The following is a 24,322-nucleotide window of genomic DNA, read 5'->3' on the forward strand; positions in this document are numbered from 1 at the left end:
TTCTCCCTCCTACCTGCAAAAAACGTACTCGCCAACACATTCACTCCATCAATTGGAAAACTGTCCAGAAAAGTCTTATTTCTCATCCCTTTTTCCCTTCCAATGCCCCCCCTTCCTCCGGTAACATCGATAAAGATGCAGTCTGTTTCAACAACTGGCTCTCCCAAGAAATCTCAAAACGATGCCCACCTAATAATAAAGACAATCCCCTCAAGAAAACAAAAATTAAAGCCCCCTGGTACACGCCTGACCTAACAGCCGCACACCTACTTTGCAGGAAAGCGGAACGCAAATGGCGTAGAACCTACGACAATGACGATCGTAACAACTACATTTTACAGAGGAAAAATTATCTTTCAACCATTAAATCAGCAAAAAGAACTTACTATGTAAACGCCATTAAAGAGGCTAGTCAAAAACAAAAAACCCTCTTTTCCATAGTAAAATCTTTCACCAAACCAAAAGCTCTTCAACCAGAAATCCCCCCTTCCCAAGAGCTGTGTGACAAGATCTCCGACTATTTTGAGGAAAAAATCAGATCCATTCATAAAAACTTTCCCCCTCCCCCTCCTGTGTACTCAATCTCGGATTTAGACCAATCTTGCCCGACTGCAAACAGTCTCAAACACTTTACCCCGGTGACCCTTACTCAGACCAGAGAGGCGATCCTTTCATGCAAATCTGGCTCCCCTTCTGACCCTTGCCCCCCCAAGATCCTCCACATCATCATTGATGAAATAAACCCCATCATTAATGAAATAGTCAATCTTTCCCTCACAACTGGCTCTGTTCCCCTCCCTTGGAAAAAAGGTGTGGTTAAACCTCTTATGAAAAAGGCAAACAAACCCCCCTCTGATTTGACTAACCTCCGTCCCATCACCCTGCTACCTTCGCTGGGCAAAATAACCGAACAGTTAGTCCACAAGGAGCTCAAGTCTTTTCTTGATACCCACAATCTACTTCACCCCCAACAATCCGGTTTCCGGTCTAAACACTCTACCGAAACCGCCCTGATCGAACTGACCGATACCATCAAAATCCTCCAAGATCAAAGGAAGAAGGCTATTCTGATCCTTCTTGACCTCACGGCAGCATTCGATACTATTTCCCACTCCATTCTGCTTAACAGACTTAAGGACGTTGGCGTTACAAACTCGGCCCTAGCCTGGATCAGTTCCTTCCTCAGCGACAGGTTTCAAACTGTCTCACTGGGCCCTTTCCAATCGAAAGAGAAAAAGGTCTTCTGTGGAGTCCCCCAGGGCTCCATTCTAAGTCCCCTCCTTTTCAATATATATCTCATCCCTCTGCTTACCCTTATTGAATCGTTCGGCATAACTGTCACGTCTTATGCCGACGATACGCAGCTTGTCATCCCTCTCGACGATAATTCCAACACGGCCGAACTCAATCTTAAGCGCTGCCTTACAGCGGTCTTTCAATGGATGGACGCCAACCACCTCCGCTGCAACTCGAATAAAACCGAGATCTTGCCCATTGGAAAGAATGCATCTTTCTGCCCCGCCCTGTGGTGGCCTGATAATTCTGCTGCCCCACCTCAGACAGTTTCATCGGCCAGAAACCTCGGAGTTATTTTTGATTCCGACCTCTCTTTCGATATCCACGTCGCGACCGTAGCAGGTAAATGCTTCGGCATTATAAAGTCCTTGAGAAAGTTCTTTGACTTCCTCCCGCTTGACTCCAGAAAGACCATTGCGGTAGCCCTTATACTCTCTCGAGTGGACTACTGTAACGGCCTTCTGGCAGGGACCAAAAAGTCCACCCGATTGAAACTCCAAAGTGTCCTGCACACTGCTGCGCGTCTTGTCCTTAAACTCCCACGCAAATCCTCAATCACCACTGCTCTTAAATCCTTACATTGGCTCCCCTTGCACAAGAGAATACTCTTTAAAATTCTCATTGTAGCCTTCCGAGCCTTCAACAAATCCGGTCCTTCCTACTTGTCGAGACGCTTCCCCCACTACACCCCGGGCCGCACTCTCAGATCCTCACAAGAAAACCTCATGACCCCCTCTAAATTCAACCTGAAGTCTAAAGGGGGAAAACACTCAGTACCCTGGCTATTAGAGCCTGGAACAGCATGCCAAGGCATCTCAGACTTCAGACGCTTGAGAAGCCGTTTAGGAAGCACCTCAAAACGTGGATTTTTAATCTCTCTGATGATTGGACTAAAGCAGCCATTTAGCCCCCCACTTCCCTCCCTGTGATCTGGTCCCAGGTTTCACAGCGCCAAGATGCTCCCTCCGGAGCGAACGTCTGCGCTCTAGAAATACCTATCCAAATATCCAAATATCCAAATAACCTTACATGTGGCATTTATTAAGGAAATCGCCCTGTAACATGTGGGGTCATTCCTGTTACCTTTTTTAAAAATCGTAACAACCACTGCATTTTTCCAAGATAATGGAAAACGACCCACTATGACTGCTTTAAAAAACATTAAGCAACAGGGGGCCCAAAAGTTAAGGATTGCTGTTAAATAGGTTCAGGGGCACACCATCTGGTCCTGGGGCTTTCGCAGAAATGCCCTTTGCTAGGGCATCCTCAACCTCATTTAAGGACAGGGATGAACTAAGTTGACTTGCAGTTTGTAGGTTAATGACTATTTAATCCCTCTGCTCTTGTGTTGAGACGCCTTTTGGGTTTAAAATACTTAAAAAGTGAGACTCTCAGGTTTGCCCTGTTAAAGTAGAATCCATGCTCTTTGTGTCATTGGAGAAAAGTGGACGATTTATGACCTCCCAGAAGCTCTTGGAATCCTTGAGAGCGCTAGCTCTTTCAAGGTCTTCCCAGGCTAGTCTTCTCAGATCGTCCTTTCTACGCTTAATAATGCTTTTATAAATCCGTCTGACAGTCTTGATCAGAACCCTATCACGGGGAACTGCGTGCAAAGCTTTCTTCAGATCATTACATGCTTTAGAACATTCAGCATTAAACAATCTTATTTCCAGTAGGCCCCGACGCCTCACTGATTTAGTAAGATATTTAGCCACATCTTTACAAATAGATTTGAAACATTGAATTATAGCATCTGGATGAGAGTCATACAATAAGCATGTCTTGATTTTACACAGATTTGCTTTTATATTGGTCTCCTCAAATTTTGCGGGATCTATTGTGCTCCACTTTAGCCTGACCCCCTGATTGCTATTATGTTTTAACTGGTAAGCATCACCCCTGCCCTTCTGTGCGATAACATGCATTGAAGCAGTAAGGGGATTATGGTCGCTAGCATGGTTTGGTTCTACCGCAAAACCATCTACAAGGCATGCATACTTATTAGAAATCAACAGAAAATCTATTGTGCCGACTCTACCACCACCCTGATAAGTTGGAGGCTGGACAGAGGCGTAATAACCAGAGTATCACTCATACATAAATCATTTACTATAATGATAGTATTTAATGCTTCACCCTGTGGGGTATGCTTAAAGTGTGACAAAGGTTGATCTGCGGTATCTACAATCCCACATATTTTATGCATGCTGTGCTGACATAGTGTACAAATAAAATCACCAACCCAAATTATGCATAATAGGGAGAATCTCCCTGCGACGTTATCAATTTCCTCTTTAAGGGTAAATATAACCACACAATTTTGTGGGCCAAAAATATTATAGTACCAATTAATCAATAGTATTGTAGGGATAATCAGGTTCAAAATCAAAATAAGCTGGTACCAGGGAGAGTTTGTTATATTCTCTATTTTTAGTGACTCATGCTGAACAGAAATCAGAGTCACTAAACCTCCATTTGCCCTCCCTGCAGGTGATGGTATTGCCCGGACATTAAATGAAGAGTATCCGTCCAAAGTGACATCATCCCTGCTCCAGATTTCCTGGGCACAGATGATATCAAATGTCTTCATGTATTGAAGTCAAGCCTCATCTGCTAGTTTTGACGAAATGCCCGCGATGTTCCATGAGATAAGCCTGAGTGAGGGAGAATTAAGATTCCTCTTTCATTTACAAAGTAGTCATCCATCCTTTCTAATATTGTTCTGACCAAACCTGGAGAACTAAAAGTTAATATAATACAGTCTCCGGAGAATGTCTTGTTAGATTTCCCCACCCATCCAGTCCTATTCAGAAAATAACAATTTACTGTTAATGCTTGTCCTTGCATTCAAAAAGTGTAGAGATTTGTTCCTCAGTGTTGACCAGTGCTCGGTGTCACCAGGCAGCAGTGAGGGAACGTTGGCCAACACTATAATATATGGGTTTGCTTCTGGGGTAAGTGCAGGTTAGAATGCGGGCCACTAAGGGGTCTTTTGCTCCGAGGGCTGGCTTTCAGTACTGCCTATGTTTCGGGGTCTCTCGTCTTAGTTATTAGTTGCTTTATGGCCATGTGCGTTTATTGGGGCATATGCACTCTTGGCTTTCCTATGAGACAAACTTTCTATCTGGTGTGGAGTCTCAGTGTCATTTGAGGGAGGGAATGCTACGCTTAGTATAGGCAAACCATCTCTACTCATAGATCTAACAGATGGTTCGGGGTGCAGCACAACCCCTTTCGCAGCACCGCAGCCCGGTTTTCCCCATATACTGCAGGAGTTAAGGAAGCACTAGGTACTGTTTTTTTTTAAGTGCCCTAACCAAGCCTCAATTTCAGTTAACTTTTGCAGTATCGGGTCCAGATGGGCTGAAATCACAAGTTCCAATTTTTTCAAAAAAGCTTCCCTCTCCCGACTAGGTGATACCCCATCATCTGCAGCTAATGCTAATGCTTTATTTGCCCCCTGATTGTGCTCTATGTCAGCAGGTTTACTCCTACTTCTGCAAGGTTTAGGCAGAAGATAATTTTGCTTAATTTGTTTGGTTGTCACCTGCCCTTTCCTTTTCTTTGATGGCGGAGCGAGAGTACTCCCTTGATTAATCTTAACTTTTTGACCCCGTGTGACAACTTTTGGCTTTACTGAAGTATCAGATTTTTCAGTTATATCAGAGGCGTTAATGATTTCAAGGCCTGGGGAGTGTGGTGAGCTAATTTGTAATGGATTAACTTCCAAACCCATTTGTGGAGCAGGGACATTAAGAGTAGGACGATTTTGGCTGTTTTGTGGCACCAGGGACAATCTGCGCTCAGTAAGTTCGATTTCATGGATGAGAGCCTATTCCGCCCTCAATAAAAAACCATCCAAAGTCTCCACTACCCCTTGTCCATTTCCTGATTTTAACCTATTCATTTTGGCTCCCTCCTTGATATAGGGTCAGTACTAGCAATGATGATGTCACAGTACCTTCAAACGACGACACAAGTTGGACACAAGTCGGAGCCAAGGCGATGTAAAAATGATAATAACGTGGCTTAGCCTGGCCTCCTTCAACCTCTGATGGGCGCAGACGGACCCTCCCTTGGCACAAGCACGCCCGCGCACATCCCGCGCTGCCAGAGCCCTAGCCCCCTTTTAAGTGCCTCCTGGAACGTGTGACAAGGTGCACGGCATGCGCGCCGCTAGTCCTGCTGGGGAATGTTATGTTATGTTATGTTAGTAGTTTTTATAAGGCGCGCAGCTGCCCCAGCCAAGGGGCGTCCCGGCGCCTGATCAGGTACCACAACACAACAAATCGATGCTGGGAAGGAGAGGAAGGAATCAGTCAGCGATTGGGAACAAAAAAGTTTTTATGGCGCGCCTAAAGGAAGTAAGGCTGTTCAAGGCTCGAATATGGACAGGGAGAGAATTCCATAATCCTGCCGCTAATACTCGAAAGGAGCGACCTCCCATCCTACTCAGTCTAAACCGTGTATTGACCGCCAGATGGAGAAATTCCGATCTAAGAGACCGCGTAGGAACATAGGAGGAAACAAGCTTAGCGAGGGCTGGAGGAGAGGAAAGCTTCAAGATTTTAAATGTCAGGCAGAGAGCCTTAAATTTAATTCTCTGTCTGACCGGCAGCCAGTGGAGAGAGGTCAAAACTGCAGAGACAGAGCACTGTCTAGGAAGGCCAACGATGGCTTGCACCGCGGCATTCTGCACCCTTTGCAATCTAGTAGCCTCCGCCTGATTCACTCCGAGCAGCAGCGCACTCCCATAGTCCAGCCGAGAAAGAATGGAGGCTTGGACCACCAGTTGCCGAGTAGGGGGATCGAAGAATTTGAGGACCGGTCTCAGCCCTCGCAGAATACCATAACAGGTAGCTGCAACCTTCTTCGTGTGGCTGGTGAAGGAGAGTGTAGGATCCAGCCAGACCCCCAAGTTCTTAACTTCGGCAGCTGGGATGGGAGTCACCCCCAATTCTGGAGGCCACCACTGGTCTCCCCAGAGCTCCGCCTGCTTTCCTAAGATCAGGACCTCGGTTTTTTTGGCATTTAACTGCAGACAGTTAGTTCGCATCCAATTTACCACGGCTATGAGTCCTGCACGGAATCTGGGAGCGTTCACCTCGGGATCACCGCTGAGTGTCACCGCCAGCTGCGTGCCGTCGGCATACGATGTCATGGTTAGGCCACATTGTCTGACGACTGCAGCCAGCGGTTTCACATATAGGTTGAACAAAGTGGGGCTCAACGCAGAGCCCTGCGGAACCCCCAGCCCCAGTGGATGGAAAGAGGACTGACAAGGTGGAATAGCCACTTTAAAAAACCGGTCCGAGAGGAAAGAGCGAAACCATTGGGGAGCAGTCCCCTCAATTCCCACTCCCTCCAAGCGCCGGATCAGAATGTCGTGAGACACCGTGTCAAACGCGGCGCTCAGATCTAACAGGAGGAGCGCCGCTGTCTGCCCAGCATCCAGCACCGTTCGCAAGTGCTCGGTCATAAAGAGCAGTGCAGTTTCGGTGCTGTGTTGTGCACGAAAACCATTCTGGCTCTGGTCTAGAATGTTATTTCGAGAAAGGTGGGCGGACAAGATGGAGTTCACGTGTGCCTCAGTAACCTTGGCGGTCCAGGGCAGGGGGGAGATGGGACGGTAATTTTCTGGTAGTAGGGGGTCAAGGTTAGGCTTCTTTAAAATTGGGCTGACCACTGCCTGCTTCTGTGAAGCGCTGAGTGGCCCCCTGTGCAGCTCTCAAAGAGCTGCACGGGGGCCACTCAGCACTTCACAGCCGCACTACACGAAGATGGTTATTAGTGGCCCACGGCATCTGTGCTGAGTTCACAAGCCATAGCAACCCAGCGGGAGGCCTTCTAGTGCTGTCAAGAGTGGGTAACTATTCATTATGCTTTCGCGGGCTAGCTCTCTGAAGTGACTGCAAAGTGGTGGCGATGAGCACTCTGAAAAACATCAACGGATTCGGAACAAGTAAATAAATGGACGGAGGATGGCAGGGGCTGTGAAGGAAGCTATGCTCCACCCCAGCCCTGTCATTTCCCTGATTGATAGGCCTCAGCTGTCCTCGCATGGCACATTGACCACACTATAAGCATAACCGCATATACTTAATACTTTAAAAACATGCACATTGCTCACTTGTGTAGGTACTCGATATGCCCCTCTTCAGGGAAGCAAGCAGAAGCAGGACACTGGCAGCAGCAGGACCCCTTGTGTGGGGTACGAAGTGCTATATAAATTAATGCAATGTCCTTTAATTTCACAATAAATGGAATTTCAATTCTAAGTCTGTCAGTGCAACAGCAATAGTAAGGAAACACATGTACACAAGTGGAAAAAGCACTGTCATGGACGTAGTATACAAAGTCATTAAATGAAAGTGCACCTGTCAACTCTCACACATCGGATCTGCAGAGCTGTAAACACTGATTATGTTCTTGAAATTCCAGTAAACCCAGATTCCCAGCACATGCACTTTCAGTGTGAAGTCTGTAGTTCTACTGAATAAGCAGCTACCTATGTCATATGACATTTCTTTATTAATATAATAACTGCACTTCCTCAATTGTTTTATTAACATTATTGCTTTCTCAAATTTGCTTGAAAATGCACCATTTGTCCACTCTTTTTTCAAAATTTTCTCCGGGGGAGAACCCTTGGTAGGTTGTTCCGGCTCGCTCGCTACACTCGCTCGCTGCTGTGCAATATAACAATAATTTTACGACCACCACTTTCAAATGTCACCAGCAGCCACTGACCCTATTAGATAAATATGGTACATTCCTCCCCTTTCACGTGAACGTAGGGCAGCAAAGCTAAGTGACCTAGTGCACTGCCTTACGCCAAATCCCCATAAACTTGCCCCTATATTCCTCAAATAACACAGCAGCTTTCTGCTCGCTCACATGCTTTGAAAAGCTGATTCATAACATCTCAAGCTCTAAAAGGCCTTGCATGAAAGACATATCAGACGGAATAAAATAGCAAAATAATTAGAAAATTTGCTTTTTAAGCTCTCCCGTGCTCGTGACGGAACCACGCCGTCATGAGACACGGGCGGCGTGTGCTCATGACGGTGTGGTTCCGTCATGTTGCGGCCACTCCACCCATGTGGCACTGATTCCCCGCCTGTGGGGGCGAATTGATGAGAGAACGTGGTCATGACGGAACCACACTGTCATGAGCACACGCCACCCGTGTCGCATGACGGTGCGGTTCCGTCACGAGCACGGAAGGGCCGCGCTCACCCCCCAGAACCACGTGCCACGGTGGAATTCACCCAGCGGCGAAGGGGTTAACATAGGAGGAGGTTGGACATTGCTATTTACAAACAGTTGAAGAAGCTTTGTCTGGAGATTCGGAAGATCCATCATAGTATCCTGCAGAGGGAATTATGTGAACCAGTGGTACTTAACCTCAATACACTTTAAATGCATACTCCCTTCTACCTCTGACATATGCTGGTGTTGCACTCAGGACCGTAGGGGCATATATTCATGTATGGGGGTCCTGTCTAGTGTTCCAAATCTTTTTGAAAAAAATTAAGGGCCATATAAAAGGAACTGGTGGTTCAGTGGACTAATGCGTCCATTGCAGGGGCCTGTGTGCGACCTCATGGTCACAGGTTCAAATCCCGGTGGGTCCACTCAGCCTTTCATCCATCTGAGGTCGATAAAATGAGTACCATTGAGGTGGGTAACAATTAACATCTGCTATTCAGCGCCAAGAGACCTCTGGGTGAACGTGTGCTTTACAAATACACATGTTATGTTATAAAGGGAACTTTAGTGTGCCCTCTCTGAGTAGAGCATGACAGCAGTAGACAGTGCTTTGGTAAGCACATGATGGGGCGGCCAAACCGCTTATCACCCTACACTGGAAAAAGAGGGCCTGGTTCTTAAGTGCTCTATGTTTCAGCAGGTGATTCCACACTTTTTTCCATTTAACAAATTACACACATCACAAAATTCCGAAACGAGATTCAAGGGGAAAAGAGCATTCCTAGATTGACTAACTCTCCAAACTTCAAATGCTGCAAACCTCATAAATTACAGGTGTTGCCGTTGTTTAACTAAGCCTCACCGGCCTTGAGGGTTATGAAAAGGGATAGATTAACAACCCCAGAGGTTTTGAGTTTTTTTACTCGGAACTTGAATGAATAAAAGCATTTATAAAGTGCAACGTTCACTCTGAGGAGCATCTTGGCGCTGGCAGAAACATGGAAGTCTGAGGTGAGAAAATTAGGGAGCACAGAAGGGTGTAGGGATCAGATGAGAGATAGCACAAAGATCCAGGTTTTTAGGAGTTTCTTGAATATAGGTTCAGACTGCGCCAATCTCAGCTGAGTGGGCAAGCTATTCCACGTTTTCGTTCCTAGGACTGCCATTGACTTTCCCCCTCTGGATGTCAGGTGGAAGAGGGGGGACTGCGAGAAGGTTTTTTAAAGATGACCACAAGAGCTGTTGAGTGATATAAGGTCTGATTCTGGACCTTAGGTATTTGGGTCCTGTTGCCCTGATGGCCTTTAAGCTAATTACTAAGATTTTAAAGGGAATTCTTTTATGTATGGGCAACCAATGGAGTGTTTTAAGTGCTGCTACAGACGAGCACCCCCTGGGTAGTTTTAATACCAGCCGGGCTGCTGCATTTTTGACTGTCTGTAGTCTTTTCTGAACTGCCTTTTTTGCTCCTGTGTAAAGGCTGTTGCAGTAATTCAAACATGACAGGATTAGTGCTAATGCGACTGTTTTCCTGGCAGTGACAGGGAGCAGATCAAGAAACATTTTTGAGGGTTTTTATCAAGTGGAAGCACGTGCCTGCCACAGCAAGGGCTTGCTGGTGGAAGGATAGTGCAGAATCGAATCTAATCCCTAAATTCCCCACAGTGTCAACTGTGTTAGGAGGTGGAGCCGTATTCATTGGCCACCACTGTTTGGGCATGAAGAGGTTGGATTTACCAAGCAGCATGATTTCTGTTTTTTAACTGTTACATTTGAGGAGGCTTAATTTTATCCAATTCATGACTGCGGTTAGACAGTGCTGGAATTTTTATCCAGCTGCTGTGGAGTTTTTGTCAAGGGTGAGGATTAGCTGGGGGTCGTCCGCGTACAAGATAGACTCTACACGATAGACTTGACAGCTCTCTCCAATGGTATTGAGTGCATGCTGGTCAGTGACATTGCATCTTTCGCACTTTGCTCTCGAAGGGGCAGTTGAAGCCACTACCATTCTCCTTCCTAGTTTTGCATTAGTTGGCTTTGGGGAGGGAGCAGGCTTTAGGTGGGGAGGAGGGGAGGAAAATCTTATGAACTACTAAGATGCAGCTGGTATCTTTTTTCTCTGCTCAAATGAAAGATCAAGAACCTTTGTCAAGGACAGATATTTAGCACATTCGCATAATATACGCATATGCTCTACAATTGTGGGCTTTTGAACATTATTCAATAAAAAGATTTTTGAAAGAAAAGATTATAAGGAGCCCAGGCCAAAAACTTCATGTGGTGCCCTACAATGCACAAGTATCTGTTTCTACGTAAAAGAAAAAAGTGTCCTACAGGAAGGAAAATATACATCAGGTCCAACATTTGGCACCATCTAGTTGGATTAACTGACTTTACTGCCTTATCATTAATGGCCCTTTAATCCCATTCTGATGGCCATGTCTGATTGGAGCAACACAATGGACGGAATGCGAACATTGTCAAATATTTACCCCAGTCACAAATCTGGGTTAAATCCATTATTTTATTGCTCAAAATGCCACCCTAGTTTGGACCCAGCAATGTGTAAATCAGTTTTGACCCTGCTTCCCATGGGAACTTCCCAGCCCGAACTGCCAGGCCAGGTCCTCCCTGGGATCGGTTTTGAGGCATGACTCATCAATAGCCAAGCTAGCCTGAATCCAGTGACATAGCAAGCACAGGACCCACATCTGGGCATACCCGTCCCACTCCGCGCGACTATAGCAACACAAAACATGATGGACTGAATGCTGAACATTGTCAAACATTCACCCCAAGTCACAGATCTGGGTTAAACCCATTGTGTCTTTGCTCACCATGCCAGCCCAATTTGGGCCCAGCCATACGCAAATCAGTCTTGACCCGGCTCCACATGGGAATAGTCCAACCCACCTGCCAGGTCACGTTCTCCCTGGACCAGACAACAAGCTTTGTGGGACTGGTTTTGGGGCACCACCCCTTACCAGGCAAGTCTGAATCCAGTGGCGTTGTGTGAGTGGGGCCCACGTCTGGGCATACCCTTCCCACTAAGCGTGGCTATAGCAACACAAATACATGATGGACGGAATGCTGAACATTGTCTAACATTCACCCCAAGTCACAGATCTGGGTTAAACCCATTGTGTCTTTGCTCACCGTGCCAGCGCAGTTTGGACCCAGCCATACGCAAATCAGTTTTGACCCTGCTCCACATGGGAACATTCTAACCCAAACTGCCAGGTCAGGTTCTCCCTGGACCAGAAAACAAGATCCTGGGACCGGTTTCAGGCATCACCCCATACTAACCAGGCTAGCCTAAAACCAGAGGACTAGTGAGCACAGTGCCCACGTCAGGGCATACCCTTCACACTTAGGGCAACTATAGCAACACAAAAAGATGATGGACGGAATGCTGAACACTGTCAAACATTCACCTGTCACAGATCTTGGTTAAATCCATTGTTTTGTTGCTCACCATGCCACCCCACTTTGGCCCCAGCCATATGCAAATCAGTCTTGACTCTGCTCTCCATGGGAACAGTCCTGCCCGAACTGCCAGGCCAGGTCCTCCTTGGACCAGAAAATAAGCATTCTGGGATCCGTTTCGGGGCATCACCCCTCACCAGCTAGGCTAGCCTGAATGCAGTTGCATAACGAGCATGGGACACACGTCTGCTGCTAAGCATTGTGAGCTCAGAGGTAGGCGAGCCAGACAATTCATGGGAAGACTGGGGCCACAAAAAACCCAGCATCATGAGCCACGTAAAAATTCATAAAATGGAGATCGACTAGGAGAATGGTGGGGAGGGCAGGGCCTCTTTACCTTTATGGTTGATTATGCTGCAGTGCTCCTCACTCTTTGGACAATGATGCATGGATAATGCTGCAGAGTTCCTTGCACCTTTACCCCAGTCCTTGTCCCCAAACTTTTATCTCCCTTCTCCCATTTCAGGTGTGCAACTGGGAGGGCTGTTATATGCATATTTCCAACTGCTGTGAATGTGCTGGTGATGGTGGGGGAGCCAAGGGAGGGGCTAGCATGGCACACCCTCTTTCAGCTTTCTGCTGAGCCAAGTGTTCTGCAAAGGCCATCATATCTTTTTTCTGCAAGATTGAAATGTTCACACTGTTTAGACCCAAAGGACGGGGGTCTAGGGAATAATTGAAAATTCAAAAGGACCCCTTCATTGTCACAGGCTTACAAGGGTTGCCACCTTTCTGAAAAACACTGGCCATTAGTCCATGTTTCAAGAGTCCGCCAAGGCCCAGGCATTATACTGTATAAAGTCACTTGTATTCATTTGTAACATGACCTTTCTGTTTTTGATTACTTTACTTATCAGTCAGGGATCATTAGGGCAGCTCTTGAGCACGTTTTGAAGAGCTTTTCTATATACATTTTCTATTAAAAGACTGTACTTCTAATTGGGAAAAATACCAGCTTTTTTTAGGAGTACTATATAGCTCGAACTTACACAAGGTCACATTCGTTTTTTTAAGCACTGGGAGTTTAAGTAATTTCCCCGGAATCACAGACTGTTGAGCAGATTTTCAGACTGGAACCCGTTTCCCATTTCCGAACTTGGCAGCTCTGGTTGTAATATCACGTCCCATTACCTCTCTGTGTTGGTGTTGGTGTTTTTAGAGTTTTAACACAATTATAGTTTTTACAGCTTGTTAAAAGCTACATTATTTGAAAACTCTCAAAAAAACACCTAAGAAACACTAACATAGACGCATTGTTTGTTGATTAAACGTGCCAAAAAGCAATGAGTTTGTGTTGCCGTTTTTTTAGAGTTCTAACAGCCAGTGAAAACTAACATTGTGGTAAAAATGTAAGAAACACCAACACAATTCATTGCCCTTTGGCCTGAGATGTAGTTCCGTAGTTCGAGGGCAAGTGGTTCGGTGGTTCCGAACCCGTTCAATGAAGGTAGTCGGATACAGACGATTTTGGTATCAGCGGACCGCAAATGACGAGTGCGGTGTGTACGAGTGTTTTTGTCTTAATCGATCAATGAGAACACTACGTATTCAGGGATTTCGTTTGAACCCTTGGGTTCCATTTTGTGTACGGCAGCCATTTTGTGTGGTTGCCCTCACATAGGCCGATGACTATGGCCGAGCGAGTCCTTGGGACACGTACACCTTAGCTGACTCCTGAATGACCTGGCCCAACTGACTCCCTTGCCCGAGGCTGACCTCGCTGAGCCAGTTCCTTGTTAAGCAGCTGGTCCGATAAAGATCAAAGAGCAGGACATGCCGAAGTTTACAGTACACTGCACCCATCCTTCTATCTTGCTTCTCATCTGTTTCTGCTCCTTCCTTTATGGCTTAATCACTGACTTGGGTTGAGGTTTTATGATGGGTTTGTCCGGCCTGATCGAACAGGATATTGGAATGTGCTTGGTCATTTCTGGTGGGCTGGACAACGGAAAATGGGATTGTTGTCATGCGCTACTTTTGAAATATCACACTGTGATTGGCTAGTTTGTATGTAATTGATGCTAGCCTGGAATGTGATTTTTGGCATAAAAGACCATGTTTCACTCATTGAAATTGTGCAGTCTCTAGCGAACCACCCGTGTTGTGCTTCGTAGACCTCTGTTCCTGGTTGCAGCCAATAAACTTTGGTCTTTGACGTCATCAAGAAGTGTCCCGTTTCTCTGTTTGCCGAGGCAGGGGAACTCGAAGACATCGGGCGTTTTCCCTGGCGCCGCTGGGTTCTAAAACCCGGTTCTTCAGTTGGCGCCCAACGTGGGGCGACTTCAGCGGTACCGGTCCAAGCCTGAAGATCGTGAGGAGCTTCATGTGGAAATTCTGGAGGAAGGCCTGCCACTTCATCGACCCCTTAGTTTGTTTGGGTATCCTTCGGGATCGCTTTGATTTGGTACCTGCAGGCCCCAAAGCCGAGGGACTCGTGTTTTCACGAGGCTATCGTTTTTTAGATTTCCCTTGAAGTTTGAAGCTAGACTAGTGAGCGAAGATGCCTGGTCTTAGCAGACTTGGAAAGATATTTGGTTTTGGTTGTTCTAGGGATTCCCGGTTGGAGGATTCGTGTCCGGTTCCTCTGATTGGAACTCCAACATATGAGCTCTACGTAAAACATGGTGTGGGCCCCATCGGATATGATGACATCTGGGTAAATATACGAGAAAAGATTGTGTCCTACAGTGGCCCCGTTATGGTAGCTTTGACAATCTCGAAGTTAAACTGTTCAAGAAGAAAGCCCGGCCGGCAATGTTTGACTCTTTCCGCATATGGCGCAAAGAAGCCAAACAGAAAGAAATTAAGTTCGCAAAGAAACATAAACGTGAACGAGGTATGTCAATGGTGCAAGCTGCTATACAGTTTAGGGATAATGAAGAAGAACAAGAGAGCGAACAGATGCTTAGGATCAGGAAATTAGCGGTAGATAAGTGCTACCCAGCTTTGCCACCTAAAGAGCAGGAGGAAAACAAAGATCTTGCGAAAGATCCTTTAATGTCGCATCTATTGAGTTCGCCACCCCCTTATGCACAGGATGCTACGGCACCACCGCCACCAGTTGTAGATGCGCAACCTCTGGTTGTTTTGCCACCTGCGATTCCTCAGCAGCCAGCTCCTCTTCCGTTGGCTACTATTCCTTTGGTGTTGCCTTCTCAAGGGCCACCAACTTTGCCTTCTCCTTCGTCTGCTACTCCTACGCCTATCTATAATACTCCTTCTCTTCCGACTTTGGATTCTTCTAATATTGTTCCGTCTTCTCTTATTCTTTCACCTTCTCCTTCTGCTAGACAAAGAATGACTGCTGCAGTTTCTAGAATCTTTTCTCCTTTGTTGAGTTCATTGGGTATGTCTCCTGTTGTCGAGAGTAGACAATCGCGTAGTCAGTTGCCTGATGCTACCGAACAAACAGTGTTGGATCACATGGCACGTAAAGGGGTTAAGTATTCTACACAGTATGACCTTGAGGGTATTATTGATGTTTTCCATCAATGGGAAGCACCAAAGCAACGGTACGTCTTTGAGATGATGTGTGTGTTCCTTCATGAATAGTGGTTTGAAGAAGCGGGACAAGCTCCTTCTGAGTTGTACCGAATACGTTGCGAGTTTGAGAAAGGGACCATTGTGGGTCCTCTTCAGGTTCAGAAAGCTGTTGTGACGTTATTGTCATTCCAAAGTGACACTCCTTCTGAGCGACTGTTTGAGCCTGATTCGTCATTAGGGAGAAAAGCGCGTCAGTATCCGATGCGTGAGGTTCCTCCAGTTTGGAGACCTACTGATGGAAATGTTGCTGCACACTTTCAGCGTGTTTGGGTACATGTTCCTTGGAAGCATCCTGAAGTCTTAGTGCTTAAGCAGACTTTGCCCGATCTGTTCAAAAATCCAGGAGGATACTATAAGGAGCTAACTCAGACTGTGGGTTCGTGTGTCATGAATTTGGCAGATATAGATATGTTGTTTGGGAATGTTGTTCCACAGCCTATTTGGAGTAAGATTCGTCACAGGGATCATGTGCAAGAATTAGGTGAGACATTGGTTAATCTTAGAGATGCCGATAATAGACAAGTAGGCGGTGCTAAGCCTGAGGATTTGATTACTGAACTCCCTGGTAAGATTATTACTTATATGAAGACTCTGATGCCTGAAGTGCGTGTCAATTGGGACAAGTTGTCTGCATGCAAGCAGAAGAAAGATTGAACTGTGTCCGACTTTTTCACGCGGTTTGAAGAGACCTTTGTAGACCACAGTGGTCAGGACATGAGTACCGAAGGTGGTCAGAGATTGTTTGTTGACAAATTTGTGCATAATTTGCTTCCCGAATTGTGCAATAAGTTGAAGGATTCTGAGAGTGCTTGGGCTGTTTCCACGTCAGCGCAGATTTTAGTGACGGCCCAGTACTATGAAAATAGGCACAAAGATGAGGTAGAGAAAGCGGATAGGAAGACTAAGGAATTGAAGACTAAAGTTCTTCTACAGCAAGCTTATCCGCCTCGTAATAATCAACGTGATTATCAGCAGAATCAGCAATATTCGAGAAACTCACAAAGGTTCGAGTCTTCTCAACCACGTTTTCCGTATGGGCCTAATCAGTGTGCGTATTGCAAAGAAGAGGGCCATTTTAAGAGTAGTTGTCCGGTTTTGTTACAGCGTACGAATGGTGTTTCTAGTGCGAGAGGTCGAGGTGCTCAACAGGCGCCTAGAGGTAGAGGTCGTGGTCAGAACGTACGTTCTTTGCCTCCACAGAATTCTATGAATAGCTTTGATCAGCAGAATGGTGCGTCTGGTAGAACGCCACAGTATTATACGGACGATTACTATGTCGAAGGTGAGGATGTGGATGGTAATGATTGCTAGGACAGCCATAGACAAAGAGAGGGAGTTGTTTCAGTTCCAGTAGATCAGAGTGGACCCTATGTTGAAGTGATTGCATCAGGTGTGTCAGAGCCTTTTCTGTTGGATACTGGTGCTGCAAAGAGTTCTATTATGCACTCTAAACTCCCTGGCGCACCTTTGTCTGGCTTACAGAATGTTTCAGTACGTTTTTCTGGCGCCCCGGTAACAAATCCAATTTCTACTCCGTTGCCTCTTTCTGTTGGACCTCGTAAATTTGAAGCACCCCTCATCTTGACAACCGGTTGTGGTGACAACTTGTTGGGATTGGACTTGTTGAAGAGATTGTATGTGACGCTGTATTGTTCTCCGTCAGGAGTACATCTTACATTGGCCGAGAGAGTGATCTCTCCGATGTATATATCTAAAGTTGGACTTCCATCTGAATTGTCTTCCCTCCATGATTCGCTTTGGGCTTCTGGTCCGAACGATGTAGGCCTTTTGGAGATTCCGCCATATGTTGTGACACTCAAGGCGAATGCTAGGTTACCGCATATTCCACAGTACCGTATCTCGAGCGATGGTGAGAGAGCACTTTTGGCGATCATTTACGATCTCATTGAAAAGGGTGTGATTGAGGAAACGAGAGGTAATGTGTGCAATAGTCCGGTTTTACCTGTTCTGAAGAGAACTGATTCTTCACAGCCTCCTGTATATAGGTTTGTGATAGATCTTCGTGAGGTGAATGAGATAGTTGTTCCACAATTTCCTGTTGTACCTGATATCACCGCTTTGTTGACTTTGATCCCGGCTACAGCCACGTGGTTCTCGGTGATTGCCTTGAAGAACGCTTTCTTCAGCATCCCGATTGCCATGGAAAGTAGAGACATCTTTGGATTCTCTTTAGGAGGACGAAGCTTCCGCTTCAAGCGTGCTCCTCAAGGCTATTGCGAGAGTCCATCGATCTATAGCCAAGCTTTGAAAACGCAACTTGATCTGTTGGTTTTACCTGATGGTGCTGCTCTTATTCAATACGTTGACGACTTGTTAGTTGCTGCTGACAATGAAGAGATTTGTAGAGAGGCTACTTTGTCGCTGTTATGCCATTTGTCTGATTTTCGTCACAAAGTTTCTCTCTCTAAGTTGCAATATTGTCGACAAGAAGTAACCTACTTAGGTCACCTCTTATCGAAGGAGGGAAGGAAACTGACCCCAGAAAGAATTCAAGCTATTGCGAAAATGAGTGTCCCTATGACACAGAGAGAAGTACGTGCGTTTTGGGGTATTACGTCGTACTGTAGACAGTGGATCTCTAATTTCTCGTTGTTAGCGAAGCCTTTGATAGCTCTTACTGTTAAGGATACTCCAAATCCTATTCCTTGGACTGACGAATGTCAGAAGAGCTTTTCCGAATTACGCAATGCGTTGTGTTCGGCTCCTGTGTTGGGTACTCCCGACTACAGTAAGCCTTTCACATTGTATGTCCACGAGAGAGAGGGATGTGCATTGTCAGTCTTGACTCAACAGTTTGGCGATAAGCAACGTCCATGCGCTTATTTTTCGTCGACCTTAGATCCGGTAGCTAGAGCGTTGACGAGTTGTTTGAGAGCTACAGCAGCAGCGGCTGTTTCTATTCGACAGTCTGCTGGCTTGGTTATGGACAATACACTGGTTGTGATGGTTCTACATGCAGTGGATACCTTGTTGAATCGTACCAAGACACAGCATTTAACTAGTGCTCGGTTGTCGGGTTACGAATTGATCTTGTTAGCGAGTCATGTGCATATAAAGAGATGCAAAACGTTTAATCCAGCCACGTTGTTGCAGATTTCAGCTGAGTCAGATAACACAGAACAGCATGATTGTTTCCTTAGAACTGAGGAGGAAACGAAAGGGAGGATAGACCTTAGGGATACTCCTCTTCCAGAGTGTGATGGTACTTTGTGGGTTGATGGCTCGTGCTTCAAGCTTCCGAATGGTGATACGACTGCGGCATATGCTGTTACGACTTTGCATACGATTGTTGAAGCTGCACGTATCCCACATAATTCAGCGCAAGCAGCCGAGTTGATTGCATTAACGAGAGCATGTGTGTTGGCAAAAGGTAAACGAGTGAATGTGTACACTGACAGCCAGTATGCGTTTGGTGTTGCTCATAGTTTTGGACGTTTGTGGCGAGAGCGTGGGCTCTTGACTTCGCATGGGACGAAAATCCAACATGGTCAGTTGGTGAATGAACTCCTTGAATCACTTACTTTGCCATTGCAAGTAGCGATTGTGAAATGTAGTGCGCATAAGAAAGTTACGGATGATGTTGGTCGCAGAAATGCGTTTGCAGATGAAGTCGCGAAAGAAACTGCGAGAAATGTGATGAGCCGAATGTATGTTGCAGGTCCGTTGAGATGGGTTCCAGATAGAAGTATGTGTGAAGATACGATTGCCTTGTCCATAGCAAAAGCCCTTATCAAAGAGTTCTTCCCTAGGTTTGGTTTGCAGAGAATTATCTGAAGTGACAATGGGAGTGAATTTGTGGGTCAAGTGATGAAGAAAGTATGTGAGGGATTAGGAATAAGGCAGAAATTCCACGCTGCAAATCACCCCCAATCAGCTGGTTTAGTCGAGTGCTATAATGGCACTTTGAAATTAAAATTTGCCAAAATTCAAGCGAGCTCTGGTTTACAATGTCCAGATGCTTTGCCCCTAGCTCTTCTGTCCACAAGAATGACTGTGCATTCGCGAATGGGTTTGAGTCCGTATGAGGTCGTGTTTGGCCGCCCGGCGAATATTTGGGTCGTGCCAAGACCGACAAGGTTCAGTGAGCTTGAATACCCTGTGTTACTTGATTACTTGTATGAACTGACGGCTAAACTGCGTGTCTTACATCAACAGGTTCACGATAGTCTGACACAGGCTTCTGAAGATCCAGGCCACGCTATTGAACCCGGTGCCTGGGTTTTCGTGAAGAATTTTCAGCGGAGCAAGAACGAGCAGCCCCGCTGGACAGGACCGCACCTAGTTTTACTATCTACACGTTCTGCAGTTCGAGTGCAAGGCAAGAAAAACTGGATCCATGGCGTACATTGCAAACGGGCTCCGTTCCCCTTACCGTACGACCGGTGGGTCCAGAAGGGACTTCCAGACTCTGAGACTGAAACTGTGCCTCGTTTTCTGCCATTCAGCGATGCCCGTTTGATTGGAACGAACACTGAGAAAGAAAGTGACGATCTTCTGCAAGAAGCTGTGCCTCCTTTGAATCAATTGAACACTACCGAGCCTGAACTCTTGTTTAAGGAACAAACATTGCCTGGCAAAGATTGTTATAATTTGCGACCGAGAGTCATGGACAAATAAAAATAAATAAAGTTTTTTATGATTTTTCTGTTTGCAGGTTAACTCTCCTCTGAAGAACTACTGATTTTTGTTTTTCGAACCGCCATCCGGGTTCAGCTGTAGGGTCGCGGTCGACAAGTCTTTGGAGTGCAAGCCGGAGACGCTAGGTCGAAGGTTCTGGTTGACCTAAGGGAGTTGCCCTGGGCTGACAGAGGCATTCCTTAAGCATAGAACACCCTACCACCGCGAGCAGCATATTAGTGAGGATGGAGTTCTTCGAGTTGGAGAGACCTGTAGAGACAATGAGCTTTAAGAGCAAGATATACAAACTGATGACCAGAAAACGATTTTTAATACTGTGTTTATTTATGTTGCTGAGTTTAATGATATTTTTGATTGGTTATGTGACATTCTCTTTTAAAGTGACGTTCATGCCCACTGTGCAACCTACACCTCCTCCTACTATTTCTTCTCATTCTTTTTACCCTCTGCCCGAACATGAAGTAGTCAGAAGATTGGGATTTGCTAACAATTCCTTTATTCAACTTTTGCACCAACACCAGCTAGTTATGAACACAACAAATTGTTGGATTTGTGGCCTAATGCCCCATACGACCGATAAAGGTATTCCGTACTTGGTTTTGCCTTTCAGCCTCAATGATTCTATTTGGGCATATAGAACGATGTTCATTTATGCCCACAGTGTCTATCCCCTACGTTCACCAAAAGACAATCTGAAGAATAGTGCTTTGGCTAGAGGTATAGTCGACATGGTTAAAGGGACTAATGCGGTTGAGACTATTCTGAAAGATGAGAAAGAACCATATAGTGGTTGGGACGTTACTGGATATGGAGTTAGTCTGAGTGTTAACCAGCGAGCGAAAAGTTCTCCACCGATTTGGATAGTGCCCCATCAGGGTCGCTATTGTCTGCAGGGTAATGGCAAGAATTCGAAAGCTCAGTTAGGGAAGAGTGTCTGCACTGAGACTTATGTATTTAGGTCTCAGACTTCCCCAGCATTTCTAGCAGCTAAGGGTATCTATTTCGTTTGCTATGACAAAGCGTATACATGGTTGCCCCCTGACTTTTCGGGCACATGTTTTGTTTCCTTCTTGTTGCCTCCCACTTTTACAGCTGCGGCAGATTACCATAAGATGAGAGTTGCTAGAGGTGTCTTCAGTCAGGAAGATACAGCAGGGCAAGAATTGGGAGATTTCTTTACGGGTTTTCTGCCGTTTTGGGGACCGATGGCTAACAGCAGGAACATTCGCCAGTTGACGAGAGTGGTTGAGTCCACCATAGTCGAAACTGCCGGTGCCCTTAGTAACTTGACTGCTGAGCTCCAGTCGGATCGACTTATGACACTTCAGAATAGAGTTGCCCTTGACGTCATACTTGCAGACTGAGGTGGAGTGTGTAAACTGATTCAATCGAGCTGCTGCGTTTTCATTCCAAACAACGCTCCGTCAGTCTTCCAGGCCATTTCCAGGCTACATAAGATCTCCGATTCTGTACATATAGACAAAGGAGATTGGTCGTTGATGGGATGGTTTTGGGGATTGATATCCACTTGGGGATGGAAGATTCTGATGGTCATTGGGATGGTCTTAGCTATCCTTTTCCTGTTCTCTCTCTGTGTACAGTGTGCTCCTGCGATTTGTGGCCTCTGTGCTACTTCGTGTGCAAGGAGACCTGTCCAGAGAGAGGTACTAAGTACTAGGATGATGCTACAGCAACATATTGATGATCTGATGAATATCGACCTAGATTCAGACTAACATAGGTTTTGGTTTATTGCCTATGTAAGGGCAAAAGGAGGGTCTGTAGTTCCGTAGTTCGAGGGCAAGTGGTTCGGTGGTTCCGAACCCATTCAATGAAGGTAGTCGGATATAGACGATTTTGGTATCAGCGGACCGCAAATGGCGAGCGCGGTGTGTACGAGTGTTTTTGTCTTAATCGATCAATGAGAACACTACGTATTCAGGGATTTCGTTTGAACCCTTGGGTTCCATTTTGTGTACGGCAGCCATTTTGTGTGGTTGCCCTCACATAGGCCGATGACTATGGCCGAGCGAGTCCTTGGGACACGTACACCTTAGCTGACTCCTGAATGACCTGGCCGAACTGACTCCCTTGCCCGAGGCTGACCTCGCTGAGCCAGTTCCTTGTTAAGCAGCTGGTCCGATAAAGATCAAAGAGCAGGACATGCCCTAGTTTACAGTACACTGCACCCACCCTTCTATCTTGCTTCTCATCTGTTTCTGCTCCTTCCTTTATGGCTTAATCACTGACTTGGGTTGAGGTTTTATGATGGGTTTGTCCGGCCTGATCGAACAGGATATTGGATTGTGCTTGGTCATTTCTGGTGGGCTGGACAACGGAAAATGGGATTGTCGTCATGCGCTACTTTTGAAATGTCACACTGTGATTGGCTAGTTTGTATGTAATTGATGCTAGCCTGGAATGTGATTTTTGTCATGAAAGACCATGTTTCGCTCATTGAAATTGTGCAATCTCTAGCGAACCACCCGTGTTGTGCTTCGTAGACCTCTGTTCCTGGTTGCAGCCAATAAACTTTGGTCTTTGACGTCATCAAGAAGTGTCCTGTGTCTCTGTTTGCTGATGCAGGGGAACTCGAAGACATCGGGCGTTTTCCCTGGCGCCGCTGGGTTCTAAAACACGGTTCTTCAAAGATGCCAACAGACAACATATCGGAGTTTCTGTTTCACAATGTTGATTCTCACAGCCACAGTTCCTTACTAAAATGAACTGGGCAGGCTTGGGTCGTCTTGGGCTTGAGGGCCCAAGAGTGCCCCGAGCCGAGCCAGAGCTGGGTGTCTGGCTCGAGCCAGGCCCTGTCATTCAGGGGTTCGCCCACCTCTAGATAAAGAGCATAGCATTTGTTAACTATGTTAAACTTGTAAATTTACTATAATTTCTAGAGAGCAAAGATGAGGATTCAGTTAATTGAACAATTGCAGTGGCCATTACACAAATGCACTTTTCCTGTTGTGAGTTTGAATCAAACTAAAAACAACTAAACTTTGCATCCATCAGAATTTGAGAATCCAGCTCTTTTTAAGTGTGTGTGTGTGGTGCAAAGTTATTAAAAACTGCTTGCTGTGCTTGCTTGTTCTTGCAAGCCAGGAAGAGCACTGAAGAAGGGTGCTTTGTGTGTTTATAATCTACCTAATGACCGCAGTGCTTCATTTGTGCTGGTGGCTGGCACACATTTTTTGGGGAACTGGATTTATTTTTCATCATAAGATCTTGACTCAAAGCAAGAGAGAGAAAGGCAGAAAAGGTGAAAGAATGAGGAAGAGAAATATAGGAAAACAGCGAGAAAGAGACAAAGCATGGATTAAAAAAGAGCCTGCAATATTACAGTAAAAAAAAAGAAGGAAGTGTGGGGTTGTGAAATAAGAGGTAATGAGGTGGAATCAAAACTAGGCAGCCATGTCATTTTTTTTTTTTACAAATTAAGTACTACTGAGGAGCGAAGCACAGAGGCGCGATAGTTATCATACTGCACATTAATTCTTGGACCCTAACCAACCTTCGAATAATGTCTTCCGCTTGGTATTAAAAAACACGCACATGTGCTTGAACAAGGGTTGCTAGGCTGACACACAAAAAATGTGCAGTGATTTGTGGGTAATGCTTAAGCTCCTCGAAGGCTGGGTGGCCTTTTCAACTTTCTTTTGTTCGCCTCAGGCGTTGTGATATCATTATGCTGTCTGCTCAAGAACCACGAGCCAGCAGAAGGAGGTGATAACTAAAAGCTGTAATTACATCAGCTCAGTTCACCCTTAAAATGATGTGGCTTGTCTGCACACTGCATGCTTGGCTGGTGGCTCAAGTCCCCGGTGCACCTGTTTGGGTGTAGTACTTGTACTGAGTCTTTTAAACCAGGTTCTGATTGTTCTGAAGAAAGGTAAATAGTCACTAAGTGAACAGAGTGAGGTTTGAGTTTAAAGGAAACGTGTGCTTCCAGAGAGAGCAATTTTCAGTGCTTTTGTAATGCTGTATTTTCCCTCAAGGGCCTTGATTGCAAATGGTGGTATTTATCACACCTCATAAATAACGAGATCCTGGGGTACAATATTTTATGGGTGCGATAAATAGCACTTTTTTAAAGTGAAAAAGCTTTTATTGTTCGATTAATTAA

This window comes from Lissotriton vulgaris, chromosome 2_1, assembly GCF_964263255.1.
Source record: "Lissotriton vulgaris chromosome 2_1, aLisVul1.2, whole genome shotgun sequence".
NCBI classification, from domain to species: Eukaryota; Metazoa; Chordata; class Amphibia; order Caudata; family Salamandridae; genus Lissotriton; species Lissotriton vulgaris.